This window comes from Xenopus laevis, chromosome 1S (genome assembly GCF_017654675.1).
Source record: "Xenopus laevis strain J_2021 chromosome 1S, Xenopus_laevis_v10.1, whole genome shotgun sequence".
In the NCBI taxonomy this organism is placed as follows: Eukaryota; Metazoa; Chordata; class Amphibia; order Anura; family Pipidae; genus Xenopus; species Xenopus laevis.
The window spans coordinates 77,212,881-77,240,437 of NC_054372.1; the positions used below are offsets into that span (position 1 = coordinate 77,212,881).

Consider the following 27,557-nt stretch of genomic DNA (forward strand, 5'->3'; position numbering starts at 1 on the left):
ACATATTCGTTTCTCAAACATTAATTCCTAACGCATGTCAGGCTCGAATTCTGACTACCCCCTGGTCTGACCATTCACCCACCACTCTTACATTGACGGGTCTGTGGCAGAGACCATCCAAATTCAATTGGAGACTTAACGACTCCCTACTAAAAAATTCTACAACATTCACGCCAATTAAGCTATCGGTCGAAAATTATTTTAAGGAGAACCTCACCTCAGTCTCCTCTCCTATCACTTTATGGGAAGCCCACAAGGCTGTTATCAGGGGCGAGATAATTAAATTAGCTTCCGTCACGAAAAAGCAAACCCAACGGAAAATCACGGAGTTAGAACTAAAATTACATCAATTAGTTCAACAAGACCAATCCTCTCCATCATTCACCCTTAAAGCCTCTATACGTCAGGCTCGGACTGACCTAGATGTTTTTTTATCCCACATTACAGAAAAACAACTACAATGGACCAGACAAAGGTTCTATGCCCATAGTAATAAGATTGGGACGATGTTGGCCAGGAAACTTAATCAACCCACTATCCACAAATCGCCGCCCACCACGATACGCACTAAAACTGGAACTTTAACTAGTAATCCCCATAAAATATTGCAGGAATTCTCCGCCTGCTATTCTAAGATATATGCAAAACCGGCAACCTTCCCATCTGCATTAGCTAATAGTCTCATTACTTCTCTCAATCTTCCCAAATTAACAACAGCCCAATCTGACCATATTGATTCACCCATCACGAATGAAGAGGTTTCGAAAGCCATCAAAAATTTAAAGATAGCTAAATCCCCCGGACCAGATGGCTTCACTGGCCTATACTATAAGAAACTGACAACCTTACTAAGTCCACACCTCACCGAAATGTTCAATTCGATCAGATCAGGGGAATCCTGTAACGAAGAGTCGCTGAAAGCTCAGCTTTCATTTATCCCCAAACCAAGAAAAGATCATTTAGATTGCTCAAATTACCGACCCATTTCGGTTATGAATATCGACATCAAACTCCTTACAAAAATTCTAGCAGACAGGCTTAACAGGCTCCTCCCTGATCTGATCGAACCAGATCAAACGGGATTTACCCCTAACAGACAAGCCACAGACAACATTAGGAAAACCCTACAGCTCATAGATATATTACATAAAACTAACCAACAGGGGATGCTACTATCTATAGACATACATAAGGCCTTCGACTCTATTTCGTGGGACTATTTGTATTTTATACTAAATAAATGGGGCATCGGACCCTACTTCATTAAGATTATACAGACTCTGTACCATTCCCCCAAGGCAATCCCCAAATGGGGGTCGTACACAGCTGAACCCATTCACATCGAGCGAGGGACGAGACAGGGGTGCCCTCTATCCCCTATACTATTCATTTTGGCCATAGAGCCCTTGGCGGAACTCATCCGACAAGACAAAAATATCTCAGGGATCTCTCAACAAGATCATACTCATAAATTAGGTCTATATGCCGACGACATTCTAATGACCATAACAAGACCTCTTACTTCCTTACCCAACTTAATCCATTTATTAGACACATTTGGGAAGATTTCCGGACTCACAATAAACCATACTAAATCAGAGGCCCTTAATATCTCATTACCCCATCATACAGTTAAGTTACTACAGCTTAACTTCGATTTCAAATGGCAAGACGTAGCCATCCATTACCTAGGAGTAGATATCCCTCGAGACACCAGCAGGTTGTATCGCCAGAACTACCCTAGATTATGGACAATGACAGAGGAAACCTTACAAAGATGGTCGAAAATGGACCTCTCATGGTTCGGTCGGATCCAGGCATTTAAAATGACACTTTTACCTAAAATTCTCTACTACTTTAGGGCACTACCCGTTCCCGTACCAGAAAATGTCCTTCGAACTATACAAAGGAAGGTTTTCCAATTTATCTGGGCAGACAAACACCCCAGGATTCCTCGACGAACCATGTACAGCCCCAAAACTCAAGGAGGCCTAAATGTCCCCAATCTGCGCTATTATTATGCAGCAGCTCAACTGGTGCCACTTATCCATATGCATGCTACCATACCACCCAAATGGGCTACAATGTTGAAACATCAATTAAACCCGGTCACCCCACAGGCGTTGGTATGGTGTCCCCCTGTATTACGTCCTGACGCCATTGACCCTTCCTTGGCCCACTCCCTCAAAGTTTGGGACAGATATAAACATCCAGCTAAACTTATTTCATCTACACTCCCAGCAGCCCCTATATTGGGGAATCCATCCTTCCCCCCTGGCTTATCGGCTAAACCATTCCACAGGTGGTCATCCAACGGCTTCCGATATATATATCATTTCTATTCCATCTCGGGACTCAAAAGTTGGTCCTCTATACAGGAATCTTTCCATTTCCCATTGTCTGAACAGTTCAGATACCGGCAGATATGCCATTTTCTCCATTCGCACAACAAAGAAAAAATATCCTTGACTACTACCTACTTTGAAAATGCCTGTATTAAATATCCATACTCACGAGGATTGATTTCCTATCTATATCGTCTCCTGCTAGATATGGACTCCCAGGTCCCCTTGTCATATACGACAGCTTGGGATAAAGATCTCAATGTTACCATTGACAAGGAAACCTGGGACAAGATTTGGGAAACTACAGCCCACTGTTCCAGAAATGTCTCGTTATTAGAAACTGCCTATAAAGTCCTTACTCGATGGTACATGGTCCCGACTCGTTTACATAAAATTAATCCTCAACTTAGCCAGGATTGTTTTAGGGGCTGTGGTCAGAGTGGGACCGTCATGCATATTTGGTGGACCTGCCCTCATGTTCATAGATTCTGGATTCGGATCTATACTATTATATATTCAGTGACACGGGTTAATCTTAAGAAAGATCCGATTCAGGCTTTATTGAACCAGAAGATCTCCAATGTTCATAGTAATACAAAGTCCCTAATTACTTTTATGTTCCTTGCTGCGAAAATTACAATAGCCAAACATTGGAAATCGTCTCAGATCCCAATACTGCATTTTAAAGAGAAACTAAATTGGATCATGGTCAATGAAAGGTTAACTAGCATACTTGTGGACAAATATCAAAAATTCAAGGAAATCTGGGAACCATGGTACAGATATTCCTTTCCATTGGCAGAAACCCCTTCTATTCTCTGGTAATCCCCTCTGAATGTAAAGTGTTTATAATCATTAGACAGTACCTGACGTGACCTGAGGTAATGGGCACTTGATACTATTGTTTGGATAAGCATTGGTTTTTTCCTGAGCCGTGAGCCAACGAAAATGAATCCATCTCATCAAGATATTCTACATAGTCAAGGGACCCCGCTGAAGTCGCCAACATCTCTGCTTCACATATACAGTTAAGCATACGTCAACTGTACCATGTCATCTAAAGTTAGTACTATCATTGTTGTAGCTCGTCTCTTTCCCACTTCTGACAGAGTGTCTGGAGGGGGGGAGGATGAGCTCGTTTCATTATCTTTCTCTCTTCTCTGTTTTCCTCTGTTTGAAAATACCTGACGACACTGCTTGATTGTATAACCTTTTTCTTTTCTTGGAAAATCAATAAAAAACTATTGAAAAGAAAAGATTTTGGCATTTTTAACCTGATCAAACAATTCAGATATTATAGGAAGGGGATATCGATTCTTAATGGTGATCTTATTAAGACCCCTTTAATCAATACAGGGACGAAAACCACCATCTTTTTTACCAACAAAAAAGAATCCCGCCCCCGCAGGTTTTCTTTAATATACTCCTTCATTGCCTGGGCCTCCAGCACAGAAAGAGGATACGTTCTACCACGAGGAGGAGGAGACCCAGGGATTAAGTCAATTGGACAGTAATACTGCCTGTGTGGGGGTAATGTCTCTGCGGCTTTCTTGGAAAACACATCTGCGTAGTCCAAGTAAGCTGCAGATAAGCCCTCAAGAACAGTAGCTGCCACTGCGGAAGAAATGCAGGACCCTTGACATGTTATACCCCAACCAAGAACCTTCCTGGTTACCCAATCAATATGTGGGTTGTGACTTTGCAACCAAGGTAACCCCAAAATAAGAGGAGAGGAAGCACCCTCAATGAGGTATAGAGCTATCTCCTCACAGTGTAACTTTTCAGTAGTCATAAAAAGATTTACAGTTTTCTTGGATACTACACCTGACCCTAAGGGTCTTTTATCAACTGCCAAAATTCTCAAGGAGGAACTTAAAGGAACTAAAGGAACTTTGTGTTTGGCTGCAAAGGCAGCATCCAAAAAGTTCCCCTCTGCCCCCGAGTCCACAAAAGCAGACACCATGACAGATCCCGTAGGCCAAGTTAGTTTAACTGAAATTAAAACCCTTGAGGCAGATTGGGGAGAGGAAACTCCTGCACCCAAATGGAGCTCCCCTTCTCCATTTAGGCTTGGGAGTTTCCCGGCCTCGTAGGACACTGGCTTAGGAAATGACCTTTCCCCCCACAGTATACACACAGACCCAAAGATCGCCTGCGTGCCCTCTGCTCAGGAGTTAAGCGAGATGTGCCTAACTGCATAGGCTCCTCCAGAGGTAGAGGTGCAGGGGACTTAACATTGGTCACCACATTTGGAAAGTTAGACTTTACATTGGTAAACCCAGAAAAAGAAGAGCCCTTCTCATCCCTTCTCTCCCTCTGTCTACTATCTACCTGGATGGCTAGAGACATAAGATCATCCAGGTTAGAAGATAAAGGATAATTTACTAGGCTATTCTTAACAGAATCTGAAAGCCCAATACAGAACTGGCTGCGAAGAACCATGTCATTCCACCCAGTCTCAATTGCCCACCGGCGGAATTCAGTGCAATACACCTCCGCATCCCGTCTCCCTTGGCGTAATTTACGAATCGCGAAATCGGCAGAAGACGCACGATCCGGGTCATCATAGAGTATCGCCATGGTGTTAAAGAAAGTATCAAGGGAGAAGCGGGCAGGATCAGTGGGGGGCAATCTGAGGGCCCAAATTTGAGGGTCACCCTGAAGCAGGGTCATTACAAACCTTACTTTCTCCTTACCAGATGAGAAGGAATGAGGAAAGAAACTAAGGTATAATTTGCAAGCCTCCTTAAACACAAAAAATTTAGTTCTGTCCCCACTAAATTTTTCGGGGAACACAATTTTGGGTTCATGGGTATTAGAGGTGTTACCCAGAACAGCAGAAGAACCCACTGTAGGAATGGCAACTGGACTAGGCAACTGCTGCGGAGACTCCAGTCGGCGAGTCAGATTGTGGAAGCCTTGCATGAGATAGTCTTGCTTCCGCTCATGGTCCTCCAAGCGCTGTAGTAAGGTGGTAAGGAGCGATTCAGTAGTGGAGGGTGCAGCAGCAGCAGCGGCGTGACCTTCTTCATCCATGGCCCGTGATAATGTAACGGTCGGCACTCAACACCAGAACAAACACCAAGCACCCTGGTCTCGGCTCGTGCTTCGCCAGTAGTGTGACCGCCTTTGGGCCTCAGGAGGAGCCCTCGGCTTACTTGGATGCCACCTGGACTTAAACGAGAGGTGCAAGATGGGAGTTCTGGATAGGCAGAGGGGCACGACTGTAGAGCAAAGTCTTTGGACAGAAGGTCGTAGTACAAGGCGTGAGGCAATAGAGTAGTCAGATCAGGCTGGGTCGAGACAGGCAGAAAATCAGCGTAACAATTCAGGCCGGGTCTGGGCAGGCAGCGTTCAAAGCGAGGTCAGGCAGGCAAGGGTCAAAACCGGGAGATCAATCAGAAGGGATGAGGCAGAATCAGAGTCAAATAACAGGCAAGGGTCAGGTTCCAGAGTTCAGAGTAGTAAAACAGCCAGGCAGGGTCAAACACAGGAATCAACAGACAAGAAGCTAAATAGCACAAAGTACAAGGCACCAGGAACAAAACCTATCACGGGCAACATTAGATTACCGAATACCACTTTAAATATTTGAATTTGGCGCCATTGCGCGCTGACGTATGACGTCAGCGCGCCTGCGCCTTTAAATGGCGAGAATGCGCGCGGCGCGCTTACTAGGAAGGAAGCCGGCAGGAGGAGCGGCGGGCATCCCCGTCGCACCACTAGACCACCAGGGTAAGAGTTCCTGACACTGGCACACGTAAAATAAGCATGAAACACAAACTCTCCTTTGCCACAGAATGGACAAGCAGCTGGGGAGTTTATAAAATGAGCTGAATACTCCCCCGTGCTCAATGCACCTTGGAGCACTTTCCAACTCAAGTCTCCAGTGGGTCTAGGAACCAAACTAAAATAAATAGCTTGCCACTGAGGTCTCATTAAGCAAACGTCTCCAGATGATATCATAGAGGGAGATGAGGGCAAGGGAGTGTACAGTGTGAAGCATGAAAGCATGTCAATGGAAAATTCTCCTACTGACTCAGGTTGGGGGAAGGAGGTGCTTGACTGGCTGAGAGTCCAACCAATCTGATTTCTCAAAATCCAGGAGATCCCCAACTCTGGTTAACCAAGCCTAGCAAAGGCGACGGCGGATGCTGATGGATTCCAACATCCTAGTGTTGAAAGATGGATTGTAAAGTAGGGGCTCATTTAGAATGTCTTCCCCTTGAATAGCTCCTTGTCTTTAACACGGAGACCATGATCCAGGTCTTTAGAGTGTCTTGGTAGTAAGCAGGGTTGAAAGGCTTCTTCGGAAACCCTCAGGTTCAATGACAAACAATTGCCGGTCATACCCCATTTTGCTTACCTGGCGATAAAAGCTCGATGCTAGAGTACACCACTGTGGAGAAGGCTCTGCATATAAGTATCTCTGTATTTGCTGGAGACAGAAGGTTTTCACTTGAGAATGTATGCACATGACTCCCTGCCCTCCCTCTCTCAACAGGAGTGTATTTGTTCACTGACGAAGGGGACGAGAAGCCCCAGAAACTTTTGATTTTTCTGCACCAATAAAATGTTGGAGGTACTTTAAGTACACCGTCTTGAATTGGATAAGTGCATCTTCTTCTTTTTTCTTCATTATTGCCAATTCTCACGCAGAGCCACACGATTTAAAGGTAGCACACCAAGGAAAATGTTCAAATTTCAACAAACCGTGAGTGTATTGAACCCTCTGTACATTGACTCTTTCAACAGGAGGCTTGAAACATCTGCAGAGACCCAGTGCTTTACCATCCAGAGAAAGTCCAGTAACCCTCTCTGGATCTTAGCAATGAATTCTTGGGTTGGGCTAAGACATATCAGCCGGTACCAGAGTTGAGAGGCCACCTGTTGATTGATCACCAAAGCCCTACCCCTCATAGAAAGTACTTTAGCAAAACCCTTCCACTTTCCCAAGCGGGTTAGAACACGCTCCTCAAGTTCAATTAAATTTTGTGAGACAGGATGCTCCTCAGCTTATAGGTAGGCCCCTAAATATTTAATGATGTTACTCTCCCACGAGATATCACAAAAAGCAGGAGGCAGGAAATCTACCTGAACCCTCCAGAAGGCCTGAGCTCTTGGACCAGTTGATCCGGGCAGATTGTGCCCGCTCAAGATCAACTAGGTCCTGGGCCACAAGAATTACATCATCAGCATAGGCTGAGAGAACTACCCTCATGTCGGATTCTTTAAGCACCAGTCCAGTTAGCCTTTTCCTTAAGAGACTCAGGAACAGCTCAATGGCCAGCGTGTACAGTTGTCCCAACAAGGGGCATCATTGCCAAAGGTAGCCCACAAACTGTGGGCCAAAGCTATAGGCCTGCAGAGTGCCTATAAGATATTGGTGATCCACCCTGTCAAATGCCTTCTCTTGATCCAGAGAGAGAAAAGCAAGAGATAGACCAGTCCTTCTCGCAAAATGTAGTAAGTCTCGGATCAGAAAGACATTATCAAAAATTGTCCGACCGGGAACTGTATAGGACTCGTCAGGATGAATTGCCTCTGCCAGCACAGATTTGCTACACCCTGGGGGAGTAAAGAGGAAGACCAGCCAATGGAATGATAGCAAGGGGGTGGGGTCTTAAGCCCAGGGGATTTTCAAACTGGACACAGAGGACCTGGGCGAGGCAGTTGTTACAGAGTTGTTGTTGGACATAGTGGCTGCGGTGCTATGTCTGATATTGTAAGTATTGGCTACCAGGGGACGGAGCGATTCCTTTGGATTACTAACTGCACTTTGGGGGGTTGGTACTTGGTCCATGTTGGATATTCTGGTGGTCCTATGTGGAATGTGGAACATTACTCCAGTTGAGGAGAATTACTAGCCAGCTACCCATGGATTTACTCACATCAGGAATTTTTCCAGCATGGCGAGAGAGTTCCATTTGGTTGTCCTATTGTAATTGTATTGTAGCATAATAAAATCACTGAAACCAATTGGTGAACATTTGTGGCCTTGTCATACGTGACGTCACAGAAAGTGGTGGCTAACAGCGATGGGATACGACATCTTAAACGGGATTGTCACGAACCCAGAGATGAGTATGGAACGGGAATTGGTTGAGCTACGTCTGCCTGTCCTTCAGGGATTATGCCGTAATCGTGGCATTGACTACACAGGGTTTACAAGGAGCCAAATGGCTGGCATTATAGCCCGACATACAATCACCCATCGTCTAGGACAATCTGATGTTGCAGACATTTTGCTAGAACCTATGGGAAATGCTTTAGTATCTCAACTACCGACACCACAAGGATTAAACATCCATCTTTTCACCTCAGATGAGTTAGAGGAAGAGGCTACGATTCAGATCACAGTGCCTGAGCAATTAGATGCTGACCCAACTATGGACCGCTATCGCTCACGTCTGGTGACTTTGGGAGCTGACCTTACTGGAGCTGAGGAGCTCAAACTGTTAGAGCTGACCCTTCAGGAAAGCCAGGGAAGGGGTTCACGTCACTCATCCCATAGAGTGTCTGCACATGATGGGGGGCCGGGCCCAGTGGTTCAAAATCCAGTGGTAAGACTTACACATGCATCATTCCCTACTTTTGATGAGCAAAAAGAAAGTATTGATGCCTATTTAAGAACTTTTGAAATAATGTGTGAGGATTATGAGGTTCCTAAAACAGAGTGGACACAAATCCTGGTGGGTAAACTTACAGGCAAGGCAAATGATGTGTACAGGGAAATGCTGTACCCACAACGGACTGACTATGAGGAAGTGAAACGGGTTCTCTTAAATAACTATGCCATTTCCCCAGAGTCATACCGGCATTCTTTTCGAACTCTAAATAAAGTTAGTAATGATACTAACTGGGACTTTGGAAATAAACTGAGGAGAACTTTTGACCAGTGGGTCGCAACCACTGGACAGACCGGTGATGTTGTTACCAGCACTCACACAGAATGTATTTTGGGCTTTGCCCTTTTCCAATTTTCGGTGTTGCATTTGCACTAGCGATAGGGTATAGGCCACATTTACTTACAGTACATTGGGTCTGTCCTCCATTTGTATGCACTACCTTTGGTTATTTAACCTATTGTGTTCATGTCTAAACTTTTGGTGTTTTTTTAACACAAGACATAGGGAATAGGCCTATATATATATACCTACTTAGGATCTCAATGCAAGCCTTTGTTTTCAAGTATCTGTCACAGTAAAAGAATCTGAAAGAAATTATAGAAATTTATATTTACAGGGTGGGGGCTGACCAATGAGCATTACAAATGGATTTTAATACAAAAAGAACTATGATGCATTAATCCCTGGACACATAGCATTAATTCTCTTCACTGGAGGGAATTATATGGCGGTCGTTTGCAGCAGAATGCTTTAAAAAGTTATATCAAGGGCATGTGCACAGATTTATTATAATACTAGATTTAAAAATATCTATAACTTACAATTTACAAATAAACAGGTGTTTTCCTGCATTAGAGATCTTTCCATAGCATGAATCCCCATACCGTAAGTCTACTAACTACTACTACTAACTAAACAAGAAGTAAACCGAATAGGATTTTTTTTACCACCAATACGGATTTATGCTGCTTAGTTAGAATTTTTTGCTTAAAATATACTCTAATGGAGATGGCCTTTGGGCTTTCTGAATCTTTCTGGGTAACATAATTCCAGATAAGGGATGTCATACCTGTTACTTTCCTGCATGTCTGAAATAGACTAATTGTATGTCAGAATAATAAAAAAAAATAATGAAGCTTCTTGGCTATGCCTGCTTTTTGGAGCAGCGACGCCGGATCTGCTGAAAATGCTTGGAAATCGCCCAAGTAGTTCTACCCTAAATCTCAGTACTGATACCTTTTATTACTTACACAGCAACCAGACTTTGATGTTCAAGAGATAAAAAAAAACACATGCACTGTGCACTTTAGGTACTAGAATGGAAATCCTTACAAAAGACACATTAGATAGAAGATGCCTTATATATGCACTGGTCATACAGATAAATCTAGAGTAGGGGCTAGGGAGTTAACTTCCCCATTCTGTGCACATCTAGTAACCTGGTCTATAAAGGGATGGAAGGAAATAGGGTTGCCTATCAAGGTTAAGCATGTCACATGCAGTGCTGTCCAACTGGCGGCTTATGGGCCACATCCTGCCCAGGGCCCACTATTGTGTACCCCCCCCAACATCAAAGTCTGGTTGCTGTGTAAGTAATAAAAGGTATCAGTACTGAGATTTAGGGTAGAACTACTTGGGCGATTTCCAAGCATTTTCAGCAGATCCGGCGTCGCTGCTCCAAAAAGCAGGCATCAAGTCAGATGCAACGGAAAACAAGGTATGAAATACAAACGTTGGATGGTGTCGCAGCTTTCATCTGACACGACATGATGCAGACACAGCATGATGAACGCTGCAACACCATCTGACATTGCTATTACTTAACCTTATTTTCCGTCACATCTGACTTGACGCCTGCGTTTTGGCGCAAACGTGTGGAATTGCCCGTGTAGTTCTAACCTAACTGGCCCTTGCATTGTTTGAACCTCAGATTTAGGATGTAAAACTCTGCATTGTTCACACCTGTAATACCCCCTGTAATGTTCACACCTGTAATCATCCCACCTGTATTGTTCACCCTCTGACTCACAATGTGAGTGTCTGCATTGTCCATCTGTTCACACCTCTCTAATCTTCCTGCCCTATGTTGCTTGTGTCTGCCCTACTCTGCCTATGTGTCATACTCTGCTTGCCCTATGCCTTTCTGTGTGTGCGCCATATTGTGGAAGGTAATATGGAACTAAGGGCATGTCTTATTATGACCAAATGTTTTGTTTTTTGGCGTTTTACGACTGTTAATACGGTCTTTAAAGTTCTTGTGATAACATGGGTGTGGTTTAAAAAGTGAGTGGTCTATACAGGCTTCCATTATCATCCCTCTGCAGAGTTGCCCAGAAAAATTCCAACCCCTTCTTCCTTTTTTTATTTTTTTTTTTAACTATTTATATATTTAAAAAAATATTTTATGCCTTGGTCCCACTGCAACACATTCAGTTACACTGAGTAGGAGAAAACAACAGCCCGCCAGAAAGCAGTTCCACCCTGAAGTGCTGGCTCTTTCTGAAATTACCAGGCAAAATGACCCAAGATGGCTACTTACACACCAATATTATAACTAAAAAAATACATTTGCTGGTTCAGGAATTACATTTTATATTGTAGAGTGAATTATTTGCAGTGTAAACAGTGTAATTTAGAAATTTAGAAACTACATCATAAAAATCATGACAGAATCACTTTAACTACATTATTCAAATTACCCACAAATTCACCATGCATGCTTATGACTCTGTACAGGTAACAGAAAGAACAGGACTCACCTTAAATATTATGACCAGAATAGTAAGTGTTCTTATCCTGAGGACACAAGCGAAATATGCAGCGTCATCATTTGACAAAGGGAGTGTTACTACATCTTTGCTGTATTAAATTCTAAAATACAATGGAATAGTTAAATGAGAAAAATGTATGAGAGGTCATTTCACATCAAAAAGACTAATAATATAACATACTCCTGTGATCTATCACCACGTGTGCAATTAAGTCTGTCTACATGGAGAGAAAACAATCTAAACACTGCAAATTCTTCTCAATGTTTCAAAAATGTTAAAAGGGCAAGGATAAAAGCACATACAGAGATATTTAATGTCAGTCGGCCAGTGCCCAATATTACAGTTGATATCTAAGGTGTTAGCTGCCCCCGTGTAGGAGTTTTAGGTATTTTAACCAATGTGACTTTATAAAGTGGTATAAGGTACATGTGACCTTTGATATTTTTTCTATATATGATGTTACATATATCAAGAACTCCACAGTTACATATAGCCCTTTTACAATTCATTTCCATTCCATTCTTTTTTCTTGGGAGAGAATGGAGTTTTATCAAAACACAAAATAAAAACTGACGTAACTTCTTGATGTCAAGGTAACTATCCAAAGCTGCTTCAAGCTAAAAGTGAAGAATGCAGACCAGTGCACAGTCAGGGAGCAAGATGCACCCAAGCAGCACTAGGAAATCAGTAGGAACTGAGGTTTGGATCTTTAAGGTGGTTGACACAGCCGACTGTTTAGAGTTCGAGACAGTATCGGACTGGGATGCCAGGGGCCCACCAGAAAACCTTAGATTGTGGGCCCACTTTCCAAACTATTATTCCTCCTCTCAACCTCTTTATTCCTCTAGTCTTTTATATTTACCTACTATATTCTTCCATTATTAAGCATTTTTCCCCATAAAGGAATAGGTAAGGATCATGAAATATGCTAAATGGTTAGAAGCAAGAGGCCCACTTACACCTGGGCCCACCAGGAGTTTTCCTGGTATCCCTAGACACTGGTTCTAGAGCTGGTGTGTGATCCCCACAAGTGGACCTCTGCGATGGCCCAGAAAGTAATTTGTTATTGGGAGGCTACTTGCACAAGAATAGGTTTGCCACTGCAACCATGTGCATTAAAAAGGTTCACCTTTGAGTTAACTTTTAGAATGATGCATAAAATGATATTCTAAAACAATTTGCAAGTGTTTTTTTTTTAGTTATTTAGCTTTTAAATCAGCAGCAATTTGCTATTTCAGCAAGCTGGTTTCTAGGGTCAAAATTACCCTGGCAACCAAACACCGATTTGAATAAGAGACATCAATATGATTAGGAAAGAACCCGAAAAGAAAGAGGAGTAATCAAATGTAGCAGTAACAATAAATGTGTAGCTTTGCAGAGCACCTGACCCCTATTTGAAAGTTGAAAGAATCAGAAGGTGGCAAATAATTAAAAACTATAAAAATAAATAAAGAAGACCAATTGAAAAGTTTTTTAGAATTGGCCATTCTGCAACATACTAAAAGTTAAACTTAAAGGAGAACTAAAACTTAAAAATGAATATGGCTAAAAATGGCATTATTTATATACTGAACTTATTGCACCAAACGTTTCAGCTTCTCAATTGCAGCAATGAACCAGGACTTTACACATGTCAGAGGGGGTCACCATCTTGGAAATTGTTTGTGACACTCACATGCTCAGTGGCTCTGAGCAGCTGTTGAAAAGCTAAGCTTAGGGGTGCAAATTATCAAGCAGAAAATGAGGTTGGCTTGTATTATAAGCTGATGCTACAAGGCTGATTATTAAATTCTGGTGCTGGTTGCACTGGTTTCTGTGCAGCCATGTAGTAATTGTCTATGATTTACTTATTGTCCTTATATTAGGGAATATATATTCTATGGGTACTGTATATTTTGCTTTGGTCCCTACTGTCTGGTAACCAATGGAAACCAAGAGAGCTGAAAAGCAAGTAGTGTTCAGGCAATTATGTTAACCGTCCTATCACTCCAGCCTTTATACATTACATTACAACTAACTATATAAGAAAGATTTTTTATTTTGCACAGCCTATCTATTTAACCAGTTTTTCTATACTGAACAATTCCTTTTATTTGTTACTGTTATTCTGTCATATATAAATTGTTCATCATTCTTTATGTCTCAGGGGGTCTCACCATGATATAAAATACTGAGCAAGGAAAAGAATTGTGGTTAAGGAAAGGTCTAAGATAGATACAAGACACACCAGCACAACATGGATAATTCTAGCAGGATTTGACCTTGCTCGTTTATTTGCGGATGCAACGTTTCGGGGCGTGACCCCTTTCTCAAGCATGGTCTCAGGTCTTTGCTGCAAAGTTCAAGGTGCTTTATTGCGACACTCTGTCACAATAAAGCACCTTGAATTTTGCAACAAAGACCTGCGTTAGACCTTTCCTTAACCACAATTCTTTTCCTTGCTGATTACTATGCTTCACTGAAAGGAAGCAGTGGTGTAAGTTCAAAATCTACTGAATTTCTCCTCACTTGATTTTGTAAACAAGAAAATACTGACACCCTGATTGGACCCTAACAGTTTTAATTTCTCTAAAAATACGACCCTCCACACAGAATTCATGTATTTGACAGATCACCAGCATATACACACTTAAAGGAACTGTTCAATAATAATAAAAATGTTTTTAATACAGTTATCCAAAAATGTAATCTATAAAGGCTGGAGCGACTGGATGTCTAACATAAAAGCCACAACCCAACTTCCTGCTCTGCGTCTCTCTTGGTTTCCAGGCAGTAACCAATCAGTGACTTGAAGAGGGGACACATGGGTCACATTGCTTTTGAATCTGAACTGCATGCTAAGGATCAATTGCAAACTCACTGAACAATTATGCCCCATGTGCCCCCCCACCCCCATAGTCGCTGAATAACTCAGAGTTAGAGAGCTGCAAAGCAGGAAGTTGTGTTCTGTTCGACATCCAGTCACTCCAGCCTTTAAAGATTACATTTTTGGCTAACTAACTATATTAAAAACATTTTTTATTTTTCACAGCCTATACATTTACCCAGTTTCTATTTATACACTAAACTGTTCCTTTAAGAGATACCTGGCATGCATATCTGCTAAAGAGATCAGTTGTTGTATTTCACTGAATACAGTAGACTTGCAGTCAATTGTTCCATTAATAAACTCCTAAACCGAAGTTAAATTAATTAGACGTTCTCTATGAAAATGCAGTAGTGGCTTTTACAGTTGCCACCATCTTTAACCCTTTACCTGCCAAGAACATCGGTACTACGTTCTTGCAGGAAAAATCCCCAACTGCAAAACACATAGTACCTACATTCCTGGCTGGAAATGGCTCCTCTCTGCACTAGCAGCACTTGCCATTTGTGCAGAGGGCTCCCAACCCCTTAGGCAATGAGCAGGGGGGGGGCACGTGGATCCTGTGACATGATCGTTGCAGGACCTGCCTTTAATCATACAGACATGTGTCTGCGCTGCCTTCTGCCTCTTCTAGCCAGCCTGCACCTTCCCACTGTGACTGTGGACTCTGCTTTAGGACCCCCATGGCTGCCAAGGACCTTCCTGGACTTCAAAACGGTAAGTAGCCCTTTTTTTACACTTATACACACACACACATATATGCATGTACACATACACATTTTGCTAAAGTTATCTTTTTCTTTTCAGGCTTTTTTTTTTTTTGCACACAGACCCCTTTCAGAAGTATACAAACACACATACATTTTTCTCTCTTTTTTTTAATTTTGTTTTTAGATTTTCATTTTATCATTTCGCCTCTTGTTTGTTCCTAAAAACTGTAGATTTCACAGCGTGACTATTACATCAAGCATTCTGACCACTAACCACACTGATGGATCAGTTATTTTGTTATTTCATTGGTTTTCCTTATTTCATTTTATTTTTGTGACTTTATTGCAGTTTTATGCTTATATTGTTGTTCGTCATGTTTTATTTAGCGTAGCTTTTTTGTATTGGTCAGAATGTGTACTTTCCAAAAATATATGGTTTTTGTACTGTTAGGGTCTTGTGGCACATAATACGCAGTCACAGAAGGCGAAAAGACAGTAAAATTCATATGCACTATTTTCATTTGGGGTCCACACATGCCCATCTGATTTGGTATATCTATGCATATTGGGCATCAAACTATTCAGAAGACCTATGGCGTCAATATTTAGGGTGTTTTCCAATTGTATTTAAGAAACTGGGGAAGATAAATGTGCCCATTTGCAATATTTTTAGGTGATTTTCAGAAATGTCATAAAAACGCTGCCTTTAGCGTAGCTTTGCAGTATGGTAGTTTGGAGTAGAAAGACATAATTACCTATTTTGGATTCCTCAGAATGTGTACTTTTAAAAAATATGTATCTTTGCCCCTCAAAAAATGCTGTAAATGTGTTGATTTTGCTGAACCTAAAATTACAGACCATACCCAGAGAGACATGCATACCCAATTTGGATTCAGGGGAATGTGTACTTTCAGAATATATATGGTTTTGCTTAACTATCCAAAAAAAAAAAAAAAATACGAATACCTCTAAAAATTTTAGTTTTTCAGATTAGCAAAAAAAAAAAAAAAATCTGAAAACCTCTAAAAATCTGAACTGATTAAAAATGGTCCAATAATAATAGTCTCACTGACTGCAATAGGACTTTAACAACTTTTACCTAGTGACTGTTTCTATTAAAGGATATTAGACCTTTAGGAAAAACACAAATGTTTTTAGATTTGTGGAAAGAATAACAATTTGATTGTAAATAGACCCCATAATATCTATAAAGCACTGCAGAATATGTTGGCAGTGTTTCAGTAAATAATTTAAAAAATGCTGCAACTTTGCCATGTGGTACTAAATCAGCCCCAAAAGTGTAACAGATATATTTTAGGAAGTAAATACAACCTCTTGTAGTTGAGAAAAAAACAAGTGTAGGGAAATGAAATTATTGAAAATGTTCTATATAGTAGTGTAGATTAGAGTAATCAAGAATAAAGTACACCAGTTCCAGTATAGTTAAAGCAGGTTATAGTATTATGGCAACAACACACATTTGGGTATTTTTCAAGGTAAACCAGAGCTCATTACATGGACTCTACCATTCTCTAATCATTTGTATGTGATTTTTGGAGCTTTTTTTTATCAACTATGAGAAAGAGGATTGCTTATAAATTTCTTTTCTTTCATTTTGTAATCAAACTGTATTTTAGTGAAAGGCCCCATTAAATTCAAGAGAGATGCAACAATGAGAGATGACTAGTGATGGGTGAACCTGACCTGTTGCACTTCACTAAAAATTAGTGAAACAGAAAAATGTGCCTACTGCATTGAAGTCAATTTTGATGGGCAACAAATTTTTTTCAGTCATTGGAGTCTATAGGGTATTTTTTTTTTGTGGCAAAACCTGGAGAAAATTTTCCTCATTACTAGGGATGACAATTCTTAGAGTAAAGGGGACCATGCAGGACCCTATCTGATGCGAGGTTTTAACTGTGTTTGCGGCACAGGTCATGTAGTCATGTTAATTGTCAATGTCAATTTGAATTGGGCTGAGGATTCTCTACATATGCCAGTGTCTCTCAGTATGCAGCACATTTCACTGTATTTGAATAAATTAAACAAAAATCTAGTTACCACTATCATTAATCAATTTCTCTAACATAAATTCAAGTTTGCTCTGTTGGCGTTTTTACACCGCATGGTTTTTAACATACACAGTAATCTTATATTGATTTGTTTAAAGTTTTACATTTCCTTGAACTGATTGGACATCAGCATAGCACAGTTATTTCCAACCATTTCAAAAGTTGTCAACAGGCACTCAAAATGAAACAAAGTTACCCATAATTTTAAATGTGCAGCCTATTCTGAGACAGTAAACAATTTCATTTTTGCTTTTCTGATTCAGTAAAGTTAAAATATAAAGCAGAAAATAAAATATTTGAATGGATATAGATGAAAAGTAAAAGAGAACAGCTAAAAGAGCTTGTTCAAGCAGCAGTGTCTGCTGTCACCAGCTACAAGACAGATCCTCCCACAGATACTCCACATACCAGAACCAACCGGGTCAATGGGAAACCTCCACTAAGCAGTTCAATTGTTCCTGATAAAAACAATTAGTTTGTGTGTGAATGTGCTAGGGACCATTAGATTATAAACTCCACTGGGGGTGGAATGCTGAATTAGGCAGAGCTATATACATAAAACCACTGAACACAATACATCCCAATATATTTTAAACAAAGTAATAATGTGCTGGCTGCACACTATTAATTTATCTATTTTCCTTTCCTATTTATCTATTTCCTGTTATTTATTTACAGAGATAATACATCATTTGCACCAGTCCTTACCCAAGTGGAATTTACAATTAATCGCTCAGATTCACACGTATTGGAGCAAAATTTATCAAAAGCTAATTAAATTGCCTGTATATTTTTGGGGTGTACATATTTCAATCATTATTGCTTATTAGGGAATCACTACATCTGTTAAAATATATGAGTCAAGAAAATATTCACTAGTTAATGTTTCCCAAGTCTCCCATGGCAGACAATTCACCAACATGGGTTAATCCCACCTATCAGGTCACTGGACAGGAAAGTGTTAAGGTTTAAATCATCCCCTCTTCCCAGAATTCCCCGTCCAGGTCACTGCAGGCTGCTAGTTTACCATCCCAGATGTTCCAAGTACACCCTATAAGGTTTGTTCTGAGAGAACCCGTTGGGCAGGGTCAAGTGCTGGAACTGCTGTGAATTCCCTCCTGCTGTGTAAAGAGGAGGATGTGGCAGACCAGGGAATTAGCCAGTTCCATCAGGATACACGAGTAAGAGCCAGTGTTGATGCATTTCAAATGGATGGCTCCAGCTAAATTGACTATTGGTCGCTGGATTATCTCCTGCATTGTTCTTGCTTACCAGTTGACAGGCAAAGAAGTTCCTAAGGACCTGAGCTCATTCTGCAAGAGCTATGGCTACTTCCTGGGCGGCGGAAGCCAGGGCCCTGCCGGACCTCATCTGCAAGGCTGCTAGATGGGCATCTCCCTGTACCTTTGTCTGTCATTATAGACTAAATGTTATGTTGTCTCAAGATGCGAGATTTGGGAGAAAGATCTTGCAATCTGTTGTTAATTCTAAATAAAAAAATTTTGTTCAGAAATGGCCCCTCCCTTGAGCTTTGGGAAATCCCATATTAGTGAATTGTCTGCCATGGGTGACTTTGGAAATATAGAAATGTTTTCATACTCACTGTAATTTCTATTTCTAAGTCACTTCCAAGGCAGCATTCACCAACGTCCCTCCCTTCGTCTGGAGCTTGTTACTAGACAGGGAATGCTGGGAGGAGGGGATGATTTAAACCTATTGTTAACACTTTCCTGTCCAGTGACCTGATAGGCGGGATTAACCCATGTTGGTTAATGCTGCCATGGAAGTGATTTGGAAATAGAAATTACGGTGAGTATGAAAAAATTTCTATATTTTTAATCTTCTGATGTTTGAGGACAGAGCAGCATTCTGGGTCTGTGTTATGCCTTAGACTACCACAACACAGACCCAGAATGCCCACTAGGGCTGGCACTTGTCCATACCCTCTGTCCCACAGATTTCAATCATTATTGCTTATTAGGCAATTAATACATCTGTTAAAATATACGATACAAGGAAAATATTCACTTGTTTCATAGAAATTAATGTTTTAATATTCTGATGTTTGAGGACAGAGCAGCATTCTGGGTCTGTGTTATGCCTCTTAGACTGACACAACACAGACCCAGAATGCTGCTCTGTCCTCAAGTTTTGTCACCTTTTGAATTACCACTAGGGCCGGCACCTGTCCAAACACCCTCTGTCCCACTCTCAAGGATTTCACACCAGAAATTATATACTATTCACTTCTGTACCTGCCTTACTGTCTGAAACTTACCTATTTGCTAGATTAGGGCAGAAGTTATTTTTCGCATGTGGCACTTGCGAGCACTCTATGTTGTGTGCGCTCAATTAAATTTTTTCTTTGGCGAGTACACATACTTACACCTCAGAGGAAACATACGTTTAGACAGTCATGGCATATAGCTCATATTATTCATGCTCAATAAACCATCCAGTGTCCAGAGGATGCATGACATCTGAAAACTACTCAGGACAGATATATTGTACTAAAGGCTATGGTCACACGAGAATCAGGCTTTTCTCTCCGCCTGCTTATTTCCTGCAGGAGATGAGAAGCAGACATACTGGGCGGATATCAGAATTAAAATGCATACAGTAGTTTTTGCACCAGTATCCACTCAGTATGTCTGCACACAGATCGAGATGAGCCTGCACCTCTTGTACCCTCAACTAAAGGTGGTGCAGATACAGCATAACGTCTATAACCGACATTGTTAACAACAGTTTTTAGTGCCGGTGTGAAAAAGGGGATATAAAGCAAATAAATGTAGGTTCTATGTGTTCCAGAGAGTCTGGTCGCACCAGGCCCCCCACACAGGACCAGATCACAAGGATAAAATTAGCACCTGGAAGTTTACTTTGGGGGGCACAGATCGTCTTGGCTTTTTCCATTTTATTTAGTTTGAGGGGTTATGTAAACTTGGGTAAAAAGGTCCCCTGCTATTTGTCTATAATGCGAATCTTATATTATATCAGTCTGTCCCTTATTGAGATTAAGAATCTGAAGGCCCTTTCTATTGCCTCCTCCACAACTCATGGTTGAGGTCTGGAATAGCCTGTGTCCATAGGAGGCAGGCTCTATCAAAGGGAGGTTTGACCATTACCATGATATTCTGGTAAAGTCTAGACAGTAGTTTAGCAGGGATGGGGTGGTAGAGAGTATCCTCTATATTGAACGTGGACATTGTTGGTGTAAGAGTGTGCAACTGTGACTAAAAGGCATGTCTGAGCTGGAAGTACCTATAGAGTTGGGATTTCTTGACCAGGAAGATGCTTTTGTAAGTCTTGGCATGTGGGAAACTGCTAGTCTGTAATCAAGTCAGACAGCATTTTAGGCCCAGGTAAATCCAGTACCCGAAGTCATAGGAGTAGGTGAGGAAGTAGTGAGTTGCCCCACAGGGAAAGGTTGCGTGACCAGATGGCCTAGGAGTTTTAGCACCATACACCATGCTTTGTGCAGGGTGGCTAGTGTACTTGGCAGAGTCATCATGTTGGAAGGTTGTCTGTAGGGGTAGGTACCACGGCTCACAATCGAATGGAAGATGGAGGCTTGGAGGATCATGTTGGGATTGTAGGGGTTGGGAGAGAAACACCATTGCAAATAGTAGATCTGGGAGGTCACCTTTTATAATAGGGGCAGTCAGTCTTTCCTAGGATATACGTGGGGTCTGCTTGGCCCAAATAAATGGAAGTATAATTTTGTTACGTTTCCTAAAAAAGGTACAGGGAATGGTGAATGGGGTGTTATGGAATACGTACAGAAGTTTAGGTAGGTAGATCATTTTGATGATATTTACACGCCCCCATAGTGTCAGTGGGAGATTAGCCCAGTGTTTAAAAGGTACCGGAAAGAGAGTCAATGATTGGGTCTAGATTGTGTTGTATAAAGGAGTGTGTGTCTGTCTGTATATGAACGCCCAGGTATTTGAATGACTTGTCCCACTTCAGGCATAGGCTCGGGGGTGGTAGTGCTGGGGGGTTAGAGTCAATGGTGTAGAGTTGTGACCAGAATATTTCCCAAAGTTTTGGAGTGTGGCAAGAGCAAAAAGAGAGTCTTCTGAGTCACCTTGGCATATAAGGATATCATCTGCAAAGAGGGACACCTTTTCAGTAACGTTAGCATACTGGAGCCCTTGTTTGGAAGAACAATCATGTATTGGAACAATGTAAATGGAACATTTTCTAATTGGACCAGTGTTGTTAGTGGAGTACCGCAGGGCTCTGTACTAGGTCCCTTGCTTTCCAACTTGTTTATTAATGACCTGGAGGTAGGCATTGAAAGTACTGTTTCTATTTTTGCAGATGATACTAAATTGTGCAGAACTATAGGTTCCATGCAGGATGCTGCCACTTTGCAGAGTGATTTGTCTAAATTGGAAAACTGGGCAGCAAACTGGAAAATGAGGTTCAATAGTTGATAAATGCAAGGTTATGCACTTTGGCAAAAATAATAGAAATGCAAGTTATACACTAAATGGCAGTGTGTTGGAAGTTTCTTTAAATGAGAAGGATCTAGGGGTCTTTGTAGACAACACATTGTCTAATTCTGGGCAGTGTCATTCTGTGGCTACTAAAGCAAATAAAGTTCTGTCTTGCATAAAAAAGGGCATTAACTCAAGGGATGAAAACATAATTATGCCTCTTTATAGGTCCCTGGTAAGGCCACATCTGGAGTATGCAGTGCAGTTTTGGACTCCAGTCCTTAAGAGGGATATAAATGAGCTGGAGAGAGTGCAGAGACGTGAAACTAAATCAGATAGAGTGATGGAAGACTTAAATTATGAGGGTAGACTGTCATGGTTGGGGTTGTTTTCTCTGGAAAAAAGGCGCTTGCGAGGGGACATGATTACACTTTACAAGTACATTAGAGGACATTATAGACAAATAGCAGGGGACCTTTTTACCCATAAAGTGGATCACCGTACCAGAGGCTACCCCTTTAGACTAGAAGAAAAGAACTTTCATTTGAAGCAACGCAGGGGGTTCTTCACAGTCAGGGCAGTGAGGTTGTGGAATGCACTGCCAGGTGATGTTGTGATGGCTGATTCAGTTAATGCCTTTAAGAATGGCTTGGATGATTTTTTGGACAGACATAATATCAAAGGCTATTGTGATACTAAGCTCTATAGTTAGTATAGGTATGGGTATATAGAATTTAATTAAAAGTAGGGAGGGGTGTGTGTATGGATGCTGGGTTTTCATTTGGAGGGGTTGAACTTGATGGACTTTGTATTTTTTCAACCCAATTTAACTATGTAACTATCAGAATGGCTAGGGGTTCAATTGCCAATGCTAAGAGGATAGGGCAGAAGGGGCAGCTATGTCTGTTTCCTCTTTCAAGCTGGAAAGGTTCAGAGAAGACATTGTTCACTCTAATTTTGGCCGTTGGAGACTTGTAGAGCAGTTTAACCCAATGTATAAATCTATTTCCGACACCAAATTTGTGGAGTACCTGCCAGAGGTAGTCCCGCTCCACCGAGTCAAAGGCTTTTTCTGAGTCAAGGGAGACTACTGTTCTAGTGTTGCTGTGGAATATTTGGAGGTTTGTTTTGGAGATAACTATTATGGGGGCTTCTAGAAATGATGGTGGCAGGGACCTGCAGTCCCAACCAGCCTGAACAGTTTCAAGGAGAAAAGGCCTCGGAGCTGGAGGGCACCCAGGGACCCTATGGACCCGTTCAATCACAAAGAAGTTTGAGAGTGCATGTCCTGCCATCTGCCATTTGAGCCATTCCTCAACTACTGGATCAGCGCCTTTTGCTTTCTCAGGTAGTCCCAGTTGTTTCTCCTCTGCCGGTTGTTGCAGTCTTCCAAGAGGTCTGCCTGATTTTGAATTTGTTGCGTAAGCTGTCGAATCTGGTCAGTAACTAGATTGCAAGTGTCTTCCTGTTCTTAGACACAAGCCTCCATGTTATTTACCCTTTCTCTGACTGTTTGGAGATCCGCCCTTAGTAGAGATACGTTGACTTTTAACTCTTCAATCTGAGTTGAAAGGGCTGTTTGTGATTCTGCTATGGCTGTAAGCAGGAACTGCACTCCCGGGTCTTGTTGGGTAACCATGGGCGGGGGGGACTCGGGTCCTTCGTCTACCTCTTTCCATTTCCCTTGGTGGGGATGTGGCCACCTTTTCAGGTTTTTTGGCAAATTGCTCCAAAGCCTTTTGTTTGGGACCATATTTACCCATGAGGAGGGCAGATTAATGCTGGTGTGAAGGGTGTTGGTGAGTGGAGTTGATGCGGTTTCACAGTGGTTTGTGGGTGCCACAGAAGAGATAGTATTACATAAAGAGTTTAAGGTAGGTATTTATCCTGATGGTAGGGCTGTGCATTGCAGGGTGTTGTAGCTCTCTGTAACACTTGGTGTGTTGATCTGTGGCAGTGAAAGGGTTACATTTGCAGAAGGGGGCAAACAATGCTGCCACAGATGAGCCCCAGTGAGGAGAGCTATATTTACTCAAATTTTTCCCCCAGTTTCCAGCAAGACCCAGGGAGGGCAGCTCTGTGTATTGCGACACAGATGAAAGCTTTGGTGGCAGAGGGGGGCGCCCCTAGGATTGGTGGTAGACTTGGTGGTTGGAGCATCTTTAGGGGTCCCACCTTACCTCCTGCGTTGCAGGCTAAGCAGGGCTTGTAGATTCCGCCACTTGCGCTCGTCTGGCACTTCTGGACAGACCGGCCCGCGGCGGGTACCTATGCGAGGCCACGACTTCACTACAGTAGTAGGGCGCGGCTGGAACTTTGCAGTCAGTGGTCGCCTAAAGCTGGCTCCTTTGCGGATTGGCTGTTGCCAAGGTCCAGAGGTCCCTTAGACTACTGTAGAGGGGCAGATAGACTCAAATGGGGTAAGATTTACATCTTAATCCCAGGAGCGCCCCAGAGTCCTCCTGCACTGTAGCGCTGTTAGCTCTGCCCCCCCCCCCCAAAAAAAATTATATTTCTAAGCAGAAAGTAAGTAGGAAATGTTTTGGCTATATTGAAGTAAGGGAAAGTAAAATAATGCCTTGCAGTTTGAGAAACACTGGCCTAGGCCAACATTTGCAGTCATAAGTGCTACACTATTGCATCAACCCAATGCACAGAAATCACCCAAAATGTTTGTCATGCCATATATAACAATGCATTTTACTTCCACAACCTAGGGGTCATCTTTGATTCTGTTTCAACTTACTCTTCAAACTTCTAGTAAATTAATGTTAAGGAAATGTTTACAAAATGTTATATGCCAAACTGGGATTAATGTACTTTTTACCATAATATAATTTAAAGGGCATCAATTTAAGAATTTGCACATGAAGTCAGCTCAGTTTTATTAGAGTCACTCATACATGTGCGTATTTTTAAAAAGGGGTTGTCCACCATTGAGTTAACTTTGAATATGACGTAGAGAGTGATATTCTGAGACAATTTGCAATTGGTTTTCATTTTTTTTATTTCGCAGCTCTCTAGTTTGCAATTTCAACAATCTGGTTGCTAGAGTCCAAATTACCCTAGCAACCACACATTGATTTGAATAAGAGACTGTGATATGAATAGGAGAGGGCCTGAATAGAAAGATGAGTAATAAAAAGTATTAATAACAAAAAATGTGTAGCTTTACAGAGCATTTGTGTATAGATAGGGTCAGTGACCCCCATTTAAAAACTGTCAGAAGAAGGCAAATAGTGAAAAAACTAGAAAACGAAGACCAATTGAAAAGCTGCTTAGAACTGGTCATTCTATAACACACTAAAGAGCACATTTACTAAGGGTCGAAGTGAATTGGAACTGAATTTTCGAATTCAGAAACTTCAAATTTCTAAATAATTTTTGGGTACTTCGACCATCGAATAGGCCAAGTCAAGCCAAGTCGACTTTGATTCAAATTGAAAATACTTTGAATATTCAAAAATCGAAGTACTGTCTCTTTAAAAAAGTTTGACTTCAACACGTCGCCACCTTAAACCTGCCGAATTGCTATGTTAACCTATGGGGACCTCCTAGAACCTATAGCCAAAATTTTAAAAAGTCAAAGTATTTTTTTTTGAAAATCGTTCGAATCGATCGAACAATTTAATTTCGACCGAAAACTGCCAAAAAAATTCAAAAAGAAAAGTTTGACTATTTGGAGTATTTGATGGCCGAATTTCGAAGTTTTTTAACTTCGAAATTCAACCTGTTAAATGTGCCCCTAAAAGTTAGCTGAAAGGGGAACTCCACGCAAACATAACTTAAGCTTTTTGAAAAGTAAACATAATTTCAAGCAACTTTGCAATATACAATTAAAAAATATGCAGACTTTTCATGATTTTTAATGGTTTGGAACAGTTCCCTAAGCCTAGCCCCCTACTGATCTGTCTGACTACTTTGCTGAGCTGGCTGACTATTGTTACTTTGTATCAGCAGCCATCTGTCCTTAGCATTTTCAATTGGTCATCTGAACAGATGTCAGACAGAAGCTATGTTGTCATCTAAGGCAGACACAGTATGAAAGCTGAATGTATGTTATTTAAAATAATATGTTTTCTAGAAACATGGAAATAATTTTAGGGGAAATTACCAAAGAATAGATTTTATCTGCTTTGTCACTCTAAGAAATAATTCCAAATTATTTTCTATCATGTTATTTGAGCAAAATAAACTTTACTTACATTATATATATTATTAGAATTTAGCTTCCTTCATTCTTGGAATTACACAATCACAGCACACAGGCAGGAACTATTTTGTGAACAACAATTAAGACAAATTGTGTATCATCCCAATACCTTGTGAATGCACCAGAATGGGGCACCTAATGCCCATACACAATGCCCTACACAATTATAGAGCCTGAGGAGGGAAGGGAGAATGTGAGGAGTGCAGTGATATAGGAATTGCTGAATGGAAAATTAAAGTAATTGTCTGCCCTACCCCTATGCCTCAGCCACAGAGGTGGGGCAGGCAATATATGATTGACAGCTCAGATATTTAAACATAGTAACATAGTAAGTAAGGTTGAAAAAAGACACATGTCCATCGAGTTCAATTTTTTTTTTCCTTTTATTATCTACCTATCTGCCAGTTGATCCAGAGGAAGGCAAAAAAAAGAAAAACCCATCTGAAGCCTCTCCAATTTGCCTTAGAGGGGGCAAAATTCCTTCCTGACTCCAAAATGGCAATCGGACTAGTCCATGGATCAACTTGGACTATGAGCTATTTCCCATAACCCTGTAATCCCTCACTTGCTAAAAAGCTATCCAACCCCTTCTTAAAGATTTCTAACGTATCAGCCTGTACAACTGATTCAGGGAGAGAATTCCACATCTTCACAGCTCTCACTGTAAAAAACCCCTTCCGAATATTTAGGCGGAACCTCTTTTCTTCTAATCGGAATGGGTGACCTCGTGTCAGCTGGAAAGATCTACTGGTAAATAAAGCATTAGAGAGATTATTATATGATCCCCTTATATATTTATACATAGTCATCATATCACCCCTTAAGCAACTCTTCACCAGCGTGAACATCCCCAATTTGGCCAGTCTTTCCTCATAGCTAAGATTTTCAATACCTTTTACCAGCTTAGTTGCCCTTCTCTGTACCCTCTCTAATACAATAATGTCCTGTTTGAGTGATGGAGACCAAAACTGTACTGCATATTCTAGATGGGGCCTTACAAGTGCTCTATACAGTGGAAGAATGACCCCCTCCTCCCTTGACTCTATAGCCCTTTTAATACAGCTCAAGACCTTATTTGCCCTTGATGCTGCCGACTGGCATTGCTTGCTACAGCCAAGTTTATCATCTACAAGGACCCCAAGGTCCTTTTCCATAATGGATTTTCCTAGTGCAGTCCTATTAAAGGTATAAGTGGCTTGGATATTTTTACATCCCAGGTGCATGACCTTACATTTATCAACATTGAATCTCAGCTGCCCAGATTGCCAGTTTTCAAGATCATGTTCCAAGGATGCCACATCCTGGATGGAATTAATTGGGCTGGATAATTTTGTGTCATCTGCAAACACTGATACATTACTTACAACATCCTCCCCTAAGTCATTAATGAACAAGTTAAATAAAAGTGGACCCAATACTGAGCCCTGGGGGACCCCACTAAGAACCTTACTCCAAGTAGAGAATGTCCCATTCCAGCCCCTCTGTACCCGATCCTGTAGCCAGTTT

At 41.4% G+C, this 27,557-nt stretch overlaps 1 protein-coding gene across 6 annotated transcripts in view; it reads right to left on the minus strand.

Moving 5' to 3' along the window:
- LOC108704099 (WD repeat and FYVE domain-containing protein 3) overlaps positions 1-27,557 on the minus strand; it is a 453,243-nt gene that overhangs the window by 343,369 nt on the left and 82,317 nt on the right. For 5 of the 6 annotated variants that reach the window (XM_041579765.1, XM_041579766.1, XM_041579762.1 and 2 more), the window contains exon 2: positions 11,734-11,845. The gene's annotated coding sequence lies outside the window, so the exon portion shown is untranslated. Of the gene's footprint in view, positions 1-9,505; positions 9,559-11,733; positions 11,846-27,557 lie in introns of all 6 variants that reach the window. The other variant, XM_041579763.1, reaches the window with a different exon arrangement.